Source organism: Triturus cristatus, chromosome 7 (assembly GCF_964204655.1).
Source record: "Triturus cristatus chromosome 7, aTriCri1.1, whole genome shotgun sequence".
Taxonomy (NCBI): domain Eukaryota; kingdom Metazoa; phylum Chordata; class Amphibia; order Caudata; family Salamandridae; genus Triturus; species Triturus cristatus.
The window spans coordinates 1179987561-1180000158 of NC_140590.1; positions in this window are offsets into that span (position 1 = coordinate 1179987561).

Below are 12598 nucleotides of genomic sequence, written 5' to 3' on the forward strand. Positions count from 1 at the left end.
AGTCTGATACAACATTGTGAAAAGCTAAAAAGCCACAGCGTGTACCCAGTCAGAACCCAGCAGGACATCTGTCAGCCTTGTAGATTAATTGTAGGGAAACTAAAATTAAACATAAGCGTAGAAAAGCAACAATGTAACTCATTGAGATCATCTATCTCAAGGCACTAATGTGTACCACCAAGAATGGGAAACACTGTTTCCGAGGCACGCAGTCGAAGAACAGTAAGAAAGCATCAAAATGAGAACACGATACTTAGTAAACGATTTGAATGTCAGCACAGACAAAGCAAGTGCACAGTAAAAGAAAATGGATGCAATGTTATGAGTCAGTGGTCTAGAAAAGTGCCGTAAATGTTAGAAAGCAGAAATTAATTAGAATAAGGCTCCAAGCATAGAATAACAAGTATTTACTAAAGTGCTTCCACAGATGTAAACATTGAGGAAGTCGAAAAATCAGATATGGTGGTTTACACTTGCTCAAAAACTTCTATTATTTTCACAGAAATAAATAAAAAGGCATCTGCCTGTATAATACACAGTCCATGGAGAAAGAAGAATTGAGTGGAATTTTTTAAAGGTCTCACAATAACAGTTAATAGTTTCAGCAGCCTGGAGATAAAGGTAGCAAACCTTTACAACTCACAAGATCAGAAACGACAGTCCAAAAACAAAATAATTAAAATACAACCGATCATTCAATTTTTACTCGTCAGGGTCCTGATGAGAACCCAAAAGAAGTGACAGGTTTGAAACGCGTCGACGATCAATCTTGGGGAGTCAGTTCAGCTATTGCAACAACTGCATGTAGTTAATCCTGTGAGAGACATTGATAGCCTACTCCAACAGAATGCACTTGATAACCCCTATAGAAGAATTTGAAAAAGATGTTAAGAATAAGACTAATAATTTGACTTGTTCATGTTTCATTCAGAAATATGTGGTCTAGTCTGCACCTGATATGTGCATAAAATGTTGAATCCATTTGATGTTTTCTACTATTGTGTTTAATGTGATTTTTTGTAAACAATATGTTTATTCATAGAGGGCTGTAAATAATGTACCTTAGACCTTAGATAGATATGTTGTCTGAATGATATGTTTAGGTATTTATGAAATGCATAAAAATAATATGAAGCCCTGAAAATCATAACAAGGTTAAGATAAATAAATTACTTGATCATATGAAAAAAGAGTTGACTGAATAATTACAGTCAGGGTACATTGGAAGTACTTGAATTTGATAGTGGCTCACCCCAGCGGATTAAAGGGCCCAAACCCTTTGTACTTAACTTCACAGAGCTGGTCATCCCCCGCAAGGATCTATTTCACCATGAAAAAGGTGAAAGACAAGGATATGGCCTAATGGCTAGGGCAGTCGACCTCGAAGCTGGGGAACCGGATTAGAGTCTCGGCAACGAACCTCAACATCCTGTGATTCTGGGCAAATCACTTAATCTCCCCGTGCCTAACAAAAAACATGAATGTGTCCATCTGTAACGCAACTGGTCCTCATGTAAAGTGCTCTGATACCTGATACCTTCGGGTTAAGTTCGCGCTACATAAAACTCTGGAAAAAACAAACAAAACAAAAAAAAAATTGCTCTAGGTGGTGTAGCCAGACAAAGCAAGCGACATAAAGATGTCAGAGCACAAAACACTATCATATTCGAAAGACCAGATTTAAAGACTGGTCACCACTCCCCCCCCTTTACTTCTATCACTTTAAGTTCAACTACAAAACAACAGAACGAAACAGACAAACTAACAAGATTGAAAACAAAGCATTTATGTACGGAGCTCCATGGTACTACCTATTGGAACATTTAAAAGCAGAGACAATCCCCTGGGGATTACAAGTACGGATCACACCAGTGATATTCATTGAAGACCCAGAATATCAAAATGGTTTTAGCTACATAGGAACGAAAAGTAGCTGAGATTGGATGGTACATTCAATCGAAACAGCACAAAGGATTCGCGAAAAGCAACTAGATGAGATTATGTCATTGGAGCAACCCATAAAGGACAGCCAAACAGTAACAGAAGCAAAAGCACTGTTAGAAAAAATTTAAAAGGAGATAAACTACTGCAAGGATAACACTATAAAGTTGAAAAACTAAAAATTGGAAAGGTCTAAAAAACTATTTTAATCTTGAGACAGTCTACCCCTATATGAAAGAAGATTTTTATACAAGACCTGAAGCAAGGAGGGCTCTTAATGAATATCAGGGACGGTCAATAACTAGATTTCTCACATTCTCAGAAACTTCATCTTCAGAGTCCACCGGAGAATCTGACCCTGGAGAAGGATCATCAAAGCAGATTATGCAAAGAGACAGCTCTTTTTTAGGATGAGGCCAACAAAAAACAGGGGAAGATATAAAAACCAACCATGGGAAATGTGCAAATGATTACACTTTTTCAAGAATCAATAAAGACATCAATTGAAATCTTGTCACCTAAGGAGCTGACAAAAGATGAAAAATCTATATCAGTACTTGGGCTATCATTTGTCCCCTCTAAGCACACTGATTATGTGGAATTAAAAACTGAAGCACTTTAATTTTTCAGAAAGATCTGACTAAAGTCCTTTTTTACTAACAAAGAGTATCACAGTAATGAGAAACCTTTAGGGCTGCACACAAAAATCAACTTTCTGTCCACCCACTAACACCATCCCTAAGGAGGTAATAGTGTTTGAAAAAGTAATGTTTTCTGCTTTAAATTAACTGGAAAAGGAAAAATAACTTTTGCAAAAGCCACATAACAAAAACTCAAGCAAAGGCCTTGCAAGACTTGAAAAATGACAATACAATAGTCATAAACCAAGCCAACAAAGGGAGTGCAGTAGCTGTATGGACAAAAGATAACTACTTGAAAGAAGGAAAAAGACTGATTAATAATCAAGAAATCGAATGCCCAATACCAACTGATCCAACTGAGGTAATTCAAGAGGAGATTTCAAAAATATTGCAAGAGAAATCGTACCCAAGAATTCCAGTGATATATTTCTTACCTAAAATACACAAAGATAAGAAAAATCCCCCAGGAGGGCCAATTGTTTCTGGTTGTGATTCCATCTTGGAACGAATCTCTCAATACGTTGATATATTCCTTTAACCATTCATCAATGATGTACCATCTTATTTGAGAGACGCTATGGATTTCATGGAAAAATATGGAGCTTCCAATTTAACACAAATACACAATGGATGGTCACATTGGATTTAATATCACTGTATACACAGATTCCTCCAAAATGAAGGCGTAGAAGCAATGGAATTTTATCTGGAGTCAAGACATAGTCCACACAGGATCCCGAGAAAGTTCATTTTAAAGCTGGCAGCCATATTATTACTGTTTGAAGAGCTGCATAAATACTTTGCACATTCTCTCTAAGTTAAGCCTGACTGCTCTGTGCCAAGCTACAAGAGGGTTGAGCACAAGTTAATTTGGGGTTTGCTTGTGACTTCACCCTGACCAGGATTGTACTTTCTTACAATTAGCATAACAGCTAACAGTGTTCTATGTATCCTGAGCTTCATCAAATTGCAGCTTAGTAAACATTAATATTATTCATGCTGGAATGTGCTAGCAGTGCAGAAACATCCTGGACATGTGAGGTGAGTCAGAGAAACTTTGTGAATTATTTAAAGATGCTAAGTGAATAGGTCTCATCTTTCAAATGCCTAGACTGACCTTTTATTTTTGCAAATGCTTGTTGCAGATACTGCCAACTGGCCAACATCAGAAATAAAAGCAAAGGCTTTCTTCCCGAAGCTGAACAGCAATGACAAAAAAAGAAAAAGAAAAATGCTTGCTGAGGTCATATGTCACCATGCATGTGCATGCAGACATCATCAACCTGTGGCAGGATTTTTGCCTTTTTAAATTCATCGTTCCGAGATGATGGTCACCATCAGCACACTAGGGAGAGAGCAAGAAAACACATATATTCCCATGGAGTGCTGGCAGAAAATAAAAAAACGAGTTTCCTGAATGTAGGCACTGGACAGACACAAAGTCGTCAAATCAAATGGATGGTAAAGAAGCTATTAAGGCCTCTAGCCTGAAACGTGCGTAGAGAGATCTTCTGAGTGTACCATTTACTTTGGCTGCCATTACATTCATCAATTGGCAATGATATTAGGCTATTGGAATTTCTGTCACGTGCCATATCTTAATCTATAGAAGAAAATATTTGTTTGAATGGTTAACTTCCACATTAGGACCTGATTATCAACATGATAGGGATTTATAAAAATGTTGTAACCTCATTATTTGTCTATTTAGTGGAATTCATGAATGTGTATGGGTTATGACAGATATGGATGATTGTTTCTGTTTGTTTTAGAGCTGTATTTTATATATATTTATGTATATATCATGTGTGTGTACATTCTTGAATACTGATAATAAAATAATTTTGCAGCTTTTCTAATATTTATGTGTTCTTGAGCCCTGTTAATCATGTAATATTGCACTTGAAAGTAAAGAGATTGGTTGCCTGAAGATTTACATTATAGTTCTTTTTTGCAGATTTATATAGCGCGAACTCGACCCGAAGGTATTGGAGCGCTTTACATGAGCACCGGTTACGTTACACATTCAGGCAAAGTGAGATTAAGTGATTTTCCCAGAATCACAGGATGTGGACCCGACCCCGAGGCTCAGACCCTGGTTTCCAGCGCCAAAGTCGGCAGTCTAGCCGACGGACCACATCCTCTCCTTGTTCTTTTCCCTGCCTCAGGAACTTTTCATTAGTGCAGGGGGTCCCCTTTGTATATGCATTGGTAAAGAAGCTATTGATGGCGAGCTGGTACTTACACCTCAGTCAAAGATTTTTCCCCATTGTCATATGGACCTTTGTAGGTTGGCTTGAAGCACTGTAAGGGAGAAGACATCAATCATAATTTTCCAGCTTGTGAAGCCAATGTGACTCCACAATAAGGACTAGGATTTGCAAAGTATGGTTAAAGAAATGTTATTTTGTATTTCCAATCAATCCAGTATATTCACCAGTGCTTAATTTGAGCCGGTGCTTTCCGGTGCTGAGTACCGGCACTTAATCGGTTTCCGGTGCTCAGCAATGGCCCCTAATTGTCAACACCACACTTAGGGCAGTCTGCCACAAGGCGGCACTACTCATGTAATTTAGAGATGAGCAGTATAAAAGCTGTTTATGAAAACAATATACATTAAAAATTGCTAATACCTGCCTCCTCAGCCATTCCTTTAGCTTTGAGGACATGGAATAAACTGAACTGTCGCATTTACATGCGAGAGAGATGGTTAGTAGTTATTTTTGCAGCAATGACAAGGGCAATGGGTGGTGCAAGCTGGCCTCCTGGTCAGAGCCCTGATAGTTAATATTTTACAAATTAAGCACTGATATATGCCCAAAGATACGCAAAACAAAAATACATTCAAAATATACAGCAGATAAGCTGAAATATCTCAATAGATTGAATCATAATAAAATGGGGAAGAGAATAGTGATAGTCACAACAAAACATGAGCAAATTAAAGCAAACACGTGTTCCATAATGAAACATCCCTTCTCTCTTCTCAACATGAATCGACTACAGGGATGTGTACCCAGAGTCCCTATTTCTTCAGAATAGAAGGTGTCCGTATGATTAGACTTCAGTAGAAGTCTTGGAAAAAGAGAATACGTGTTTAGCTTAAAGCTTCATACTCACAAGAATAAGGCAAGCAGAGAGCTCTGTACCTCTCGAAGTCTAAAGGGAATCTGCCTTCTCTAACTGTGAGAACACCAATTAAAAGTAACAGGAGATCCAGAAACATCCTTATCTCTTTTCAGACCACCAGGAAGCAACCAACTCATTACTCGAGGGAGCATCTGTAACATCCCTTCAGTTTCTCATCGCATCAAGACTTGGACTGTAATTGTCAACCTTAAACATCTCTCCGTCCTGATACATGATGAACAGACGGCCTCTTTGAACCATTATTTCTCCACATTTACTGCCAATTCTTCCCTCCACACCTCACTATCATCAGTCTAATACAAACAATAAGCCTTTCTCTAACTAACGAGAATCATGCTGGTACACCTGCAAAGAAGGAAAGAATATGCTGGCATAGCAAAATGCTTTTCAATTGAGGCCTGTAGTTAGGGTATGTTAGTTGGTCATTTAATATGAACTCAAACACATTATTGTACATACACATTTATAATGTCAAGAATAAGCACAAAACGCGAGTAAAAGAGTACATGTTCATACGTTTCAACTGAACCTTAGTGTACACATATATAAAACTCTAATCACTTCAATAGTTTCAGTCCGTTAATACGCCTAAATGTTTAACATATTTTAATGAAGTTAAGCCACACAGTGAATATAATGTAAAATATGAGTATATAATTTCAAGTACCACCGGGGGGTGAAAACCTCAAGATATTTCTCCTACTTCAAAGTGGGCACCATGTAAATATTGTACCTCCGTACTCTTCAGTACACTTCTGGACCTGTGGCAAATTCTTCCAGGAAGAAGGGCTACTATGCTGCTGAAAGGACTGCCACTCTGCTGAACTGCTGCCCTGAACGATGCTGCCTGCTGTGCTGACCTGCTGCCCTCTTGCCTGGATGAGAAGTACTGGACCTATACCCAGGACCACAAGAGTGACTCTGTGAGAAGTTGGCCTGGCATATGCTGGTCACTACTTACAGTGGCCACCTTGCACCAGTCCAATTCGACTCTTATGGTAGATAGGTTTAAGACAACCTTTTAAAGAAAGCTATCCCAGTGGAACCTGTGGAGAGCAGCCTTCAGGCTAAGTCTCTGAGGAATGTAAAGCAGCTTGTTTTACCTTATAATCTCTTGAATTACTAAATGAAAGGACACAACACAGGTATATATATAAAATATATATGTATTTATTTCTAACACACTCTACTAATCTCTTTATGAGATTAGAATTCAGGAACATATGCAAAAATCAACAGTTCACAATAAATTAAGCACTTATATGGCTGGGGCCCTAGGGGCGTACCAGACCATATACTAAAAAAGAGGTATAAGAAGATCGACTTGAGAAAGGAGAAGTCCTAGAGCCTTAAGAAGCGCTGGGGCCTCACTAATCCACACAAGGCAGGTAAGTAAAGGACCCACGGGAGACGCATGCAGTGTGAGAACACAGCCACGGATCCCAATAGACTTCAATGGAGCAAGTCGCGGTTGGAATTTTAAAGTTTTAGGATACTTCGGGAGAGTCTACAAGCAAGTCACTTACAGGGTAAGTAGTTCTAGAGCCAACACACACAGGAGCACTGTAGTGCACAAGTTACCTCACCCAGGGAAGCCGGGTGCATAGGTGTCTTTTGGTATCGGGTCGCGGCGTCGTTTTCAATGGGAGCCAAAGAAGACTTGCTGCTTGTTAAGACAGGAGAAGTGTCCGTTGGAATCCAAGGCTGGATTAAGAAGAAAGAAGAGCTGAAAGCAGAGGAGACAGTGTTCAAAGTCACTTGCCAGTGACCCGGGCCCAGGAAGATGGATGCCCAAAGTCATCGGGTGATTTCAGGTGATCACGGGTGTCTTGACTCTTCAACCACGAGGTCTAGGAGGCATCGACGACAACCAGGAGCTGGATTCAGTGTGTCCCACAAAGTCTGCAGCTTACTGAGGTGTCGGCAACCAGATTAGAGCCAACAAGCCTTGGCAACAGCAAGTCTCGTGGAAAGTGAAGAGAGTCAGCGGTGCAGACCAGCAAGGTCTGAGGGACTCACTCAGCAACAGTAATTCACGGTGGCCTGGAGCAACCAGGGGAGCTCTTTGGTTCTGTAGAAAAGTCTTCAGGGGACCCACAAGCCAACAGGCAAGGGATCACAAAGACGCCTCATGAGGAGTCACTTTACAGGAGCCCACGGTCACTCAGGACAAGGTAGTCCTCTGATCTTCGGTGGAAATCTTGCTGGAGGCTTGGACCACACGTGGTCCAATGCACAAGTTCGTAGAATGTCATGAAGGGATTGCATTTGACAAAAGTGCATGGTACCCGGGTATTGCTGTTCCTCGTCATTCGTGGGGTCCACTTGCCTCAGCTTCGCTGGGGACTCACGATGGCCTTGGAGAAGTCAGGAAATCCACTTCCAGGGCTGCAGGGTTGTCAGACTCTGGCAGGAGCGGGAAAGTTTGCGACCGTTGATTCAAAGTTTTGGTGCCTGGCAAGCAGGGGAGTCGCTCCTTGACACCAAGGGTAATTCTTCAGTCTTCCAAAGGTAGTGGAACATCGAAGGTCCAGGATTCTTCTTCAGAGCATCGTCCAGGAATATCTAGTTTGCAATGGCATGGGTTCCCTAACTTATACTAGAAGGAAGGGAGGGACTACCTCTATGACCCCTCCTATGGGAGGGTCAGGGGAGTGGGTGGCTACACCCACTTCCCTTTGTCCAGTTTCATGCCAGAGCAGGGGCAGGTAGCCCCTGAACCGGAATGAGCTGGCATATGCACAGAGGAGCCTACTGCTCCCCCAGTGCAGGACTTCAAAGCACTCTAGGAGTGCACCCACCCAGCCCCAATACACTAAATCCTGTCGGGAAGGTGGTGACACCTCCCTGTGACAGGATGCCTATTGTTGGGCCTCCTCCACTGCGAATTTCGGTCAGCAGCAGGAGGGCAGCCCAGTGTCTGTGCTGGTGGCATCCAGTTTGTGATGCCAGGGCTCTTTCAAGATTCTACCGTGTTTCCACAGTAGGTAAATGTCTACCCCTCTAGAAGGGTGGGATCATACTCCCACACCAGTTACTGGTTTGGGGGTATGATTCCAAAGCGTTTGACACCAAACACGACATGTTTTGATGCAGCCATCCCAGAGTTAGCATTTACCGCGAGGTTACAATGCACTTAAGAGTATATGGTTTAACCGCATCCACAAACAGCCACATAGAATAGACTCTGAGGGCTGCAGAGGGGCCCTGCTCAGGCAGAGGCACCCCCTCACATGTAAACCAAGCACCCTGCCCTCAGGATTGATAGGGCCTGCTTTAGGGGTGACTGATAGGACTATATGTGTGTGTGTAAGGTCAGATATAGGGATCCTATATCTCAGTGAGGAGTGCTAACACTACCTCACTCAGGCTGCAGTAGCAGGCCTGTGGTGTCAGATTTAGTCTGCTTCCCAGGGGTGGCATAATACATGCTTCAACCCCTGGTAGGCCTGTGAAGTACCTATGCCCTTGGTACCTAAGGTACCATATACTAGGGGCTCATAAGGTACCAAAGCATCCAATCACTAGTGCATCTAATATACACTCCAAGTTGTTTAGAGAGAACAGAGAGACTGGGGCCCTGATTAGCAGGGACCCAGCCAGACTATAGCCAGAAACCAGTGTTAACATCAGAAAAAAAGTGGGGGCAACATAAGTGCATATCCTACTCTCCTACAGACTCCAAGGGCTAGTCTCTTGTAACTCACAACTGAAATCTGCTACTGTGACTCCTACCCTGACAAGTGGTGCCACCCCGGTCCTGCACCCTTGGAAGTGGGCCTGAAGGGGCTGGGCCAGCCCATCTGTGGCTCCAGCAGAACCAAAGCATCTCCTCTGATTCGAGCCATAAATCCCTAGCAGAATTGGCGATTCACCTCTGCTGTAAGGAATCTTCCAGCACAAGGACCTTGCATCACCCTCACAGCCTGCAATTTCATCAGAACCACAGCTGTGCAATGAATCCCCGATGCAAGATTTTACATCTCAAAGCAGGCAGCTTGTTCAGAATCAGCCAATGTGCTACTCCTTCTTGATCAGGACTTCGCATTGCAATCCCACTTCATCAACGGCCTCCTCTGCGATGACATAGGACCCTCCATCACAGCTCCTTGGAACCAACACTGCAGCTGCCCGTGCCGCAGCAGGGCTCCCTCTTAAGAGGGCAGCCCCTTAGTGCCGCATTTGTCACTAGCACCTGTGCTCCAATCTTTTGGTCCACTGTGGGTGCCCCCCCTTCTGGTGCCACTCTCCCATGCATTCCTGAAGCCTGAGGGGCTGGGGCCAGGTATTTGTACCAGCCCAACCCAAGTGCTGACCTCTTTGTTGCTCCCTGGACACACTCTCACCTAGTTGTGCCGTGTTGCATCACGTTTGTAAACCAGGAGTCAGCATTGGTTGTTTTGCAGTGAGTCTTACGCCCGTTGGGCCCTTGCCCACCCTCTTGATGTCGCCCCTTTAGCAGTCAACCGCTTTGGCCTCCGGGTGCCCTTTGGGGCACGTTGCACACCAGGAGAGTGTTCAGCGAGTGATATTGAGTCTGGGCAAATTTCTTAATGTCACGTGCCCCCCCAAAAATAAAAGTTTTCTTCCATATATATATGTATATCCATACCAAGAAGAGGTCGTCAATATATCTGTACCAAACAACCAATTTGGCATTCCATGTGTCATTTACTCCTGCCCACGCCACCCACACTAGTAAACAGCATGCCTTTGCTCAAATTAGATCCAGTCATCGGGATGGATATTCCGAATTACCCCTTATTAACTTTTAGAAAAGGAAGGGCATTGAGTGATACCCTAACAAACAGCTACATCAACACTGATGTTATAAATCCCTTTGGCAGCAAGTTACATGGTTTTTATCCGTGTGGCAAGTGCAAGGCCTGCTCAGGTTCCAAAAAAGTTCTTAAAAATAAGATACCAGGCATCAGTAAGCTAAGAGAAATCAATAGCTTCGTTACATGCAGTACACCGTATACCGTTTACTGCTTGGAATGCCTCTGTAGGCTCAAATACATAGGGAGCACAATACACCCTACGAAAATAAGAATTTTGGAACATATGCGGGCCATTCAAAAATGTGATCTGACATACCCAGTGGCTCGCCACTTCATGGTCAAACACAATAGCAATCGAGATCTTTTGGTGTTTTTTGTGTTGGATCATGTTTCCCCACATCCTAGGGGTGGAGACAGAGTCATGAAATTGAGGCGTTTAGAATCACGTTTCATTATAGATCTTCAAAGTGAAGCACCAGCAGGGCTGAACACGAATGAGGAACTTGCTGTACATTTAGGGAATTAGTAGTCATTGTATACTGTGTATTTCAAGAAAATGCGATTCTGATTATAGGTATGTTTTCTCTGCAATTGAACTTGGATGTGAATTTGGGCATAATATGGAAATATACTGTAATAGAGCCATCAATAACAGCTCTAATATGCCCATACAGGGCTTGATTTAGTGATATATGTAATGAATTTTAAAAGTGATCTCATAATTATGAATTGGTTGCTTTGAGGGCCCATACAGGGCTAATTTGTGTTTTAAAAACTAGTCATCGATTAATTCGATGTTACGATATAACTGCATTATTTAAATGAGGTTTCGATGCATATAAAGGCCTGGGAATTGTTACGTGGCCTTTATAAGATGGTGCCCGTATTTCAACCTAAATAGTCAGTTTTCAATATCAATGATGGTTTGATTTTTGAAGTTTGCTGTGATGCAATATAAGAATGGCCATTTCCGGCGCGCCTGTGACCATCGAAAAAGGCGTCCAGCCGAAACGCGTCTGGTGTGTTTGCAAAATAAAGACTAGCAAACCTTTCCCCCGCGAGTGCTTGGTTCTTGGAGGAATTGCCGGGAACTTGGAGAAGCAATATATATATATATATTCACTGAAAAAACCATAGGTTTCACACATGTTATAGTTAGCGGAAATTTTACTGATAAAAAACCAGTGAAATTCCCCCGTTATAGTTAGTGTAGGCAACTATAACTCACGCGACCGCAATCCTCTGCTGATGCTAATACTGTATTTAGACACTTATTTGCCCATGTCTTCTTCCATACATTTTTAGCTATACATATATTTCAAATATTTTTTTTTCATAAAGACACATATGTCATCAGCAGAAGATTGCGGTCGCGTGAGTTATAGTTGCCTACACTAACTATAACGGGGGAATTTCACTGTTTTTTTATCAGTAAAATTTCCGCTAACTATAACATGTGTGAAACCTATGGTTTTGTCAGTGAATTTGCAAGGTTTTTTAAATGCTAATTCCTAACTATAACGTGTGTGAAACCTATGGTTTTTTCAGTGAATTTGTACGGTTTTTTAAATGCTAAGTTACTTTACGCCATTCGTGGCGTGCGCGCCCACTTAACGCAGTTCGTTCCGTGCGCGCACGGTGCGCTTCGCGCACCGTGCGCGCACAGTAAGCACGCGGTGCGCTTCGCGCACCGCGCGCCCACTTTACGCAGTTAGTGCTGTGCACGCACGGTGGGCACGCGGTGCGCTACGCGCACCGCGTGCCCACGTTACGCTAGATGGGCCATGTACGCACGATGCGCTTCGCGCACCGTGCGCACATGGAGGACATATGATGCACTTCGTTTTGAAAGGTAATATTTTAATTTTTCGTAATTTTTATAAGTGGGGTGGAGAGAGTGTTGTTAATTTTTCCTTTTATTATTTTTGTTTAAAATATTGTGGTTTTTCACACCTCTAATAAGCCCTGCACATTTGGCGGCCTACGGCCACCGAAAGCACAGGGGGTGGGGTGAGTGTGGATAGTGTTTTTTTTTTACATTTTTTACCGTACGCGTACGGTAAGCGTAATCGGCGAAATTAGCGA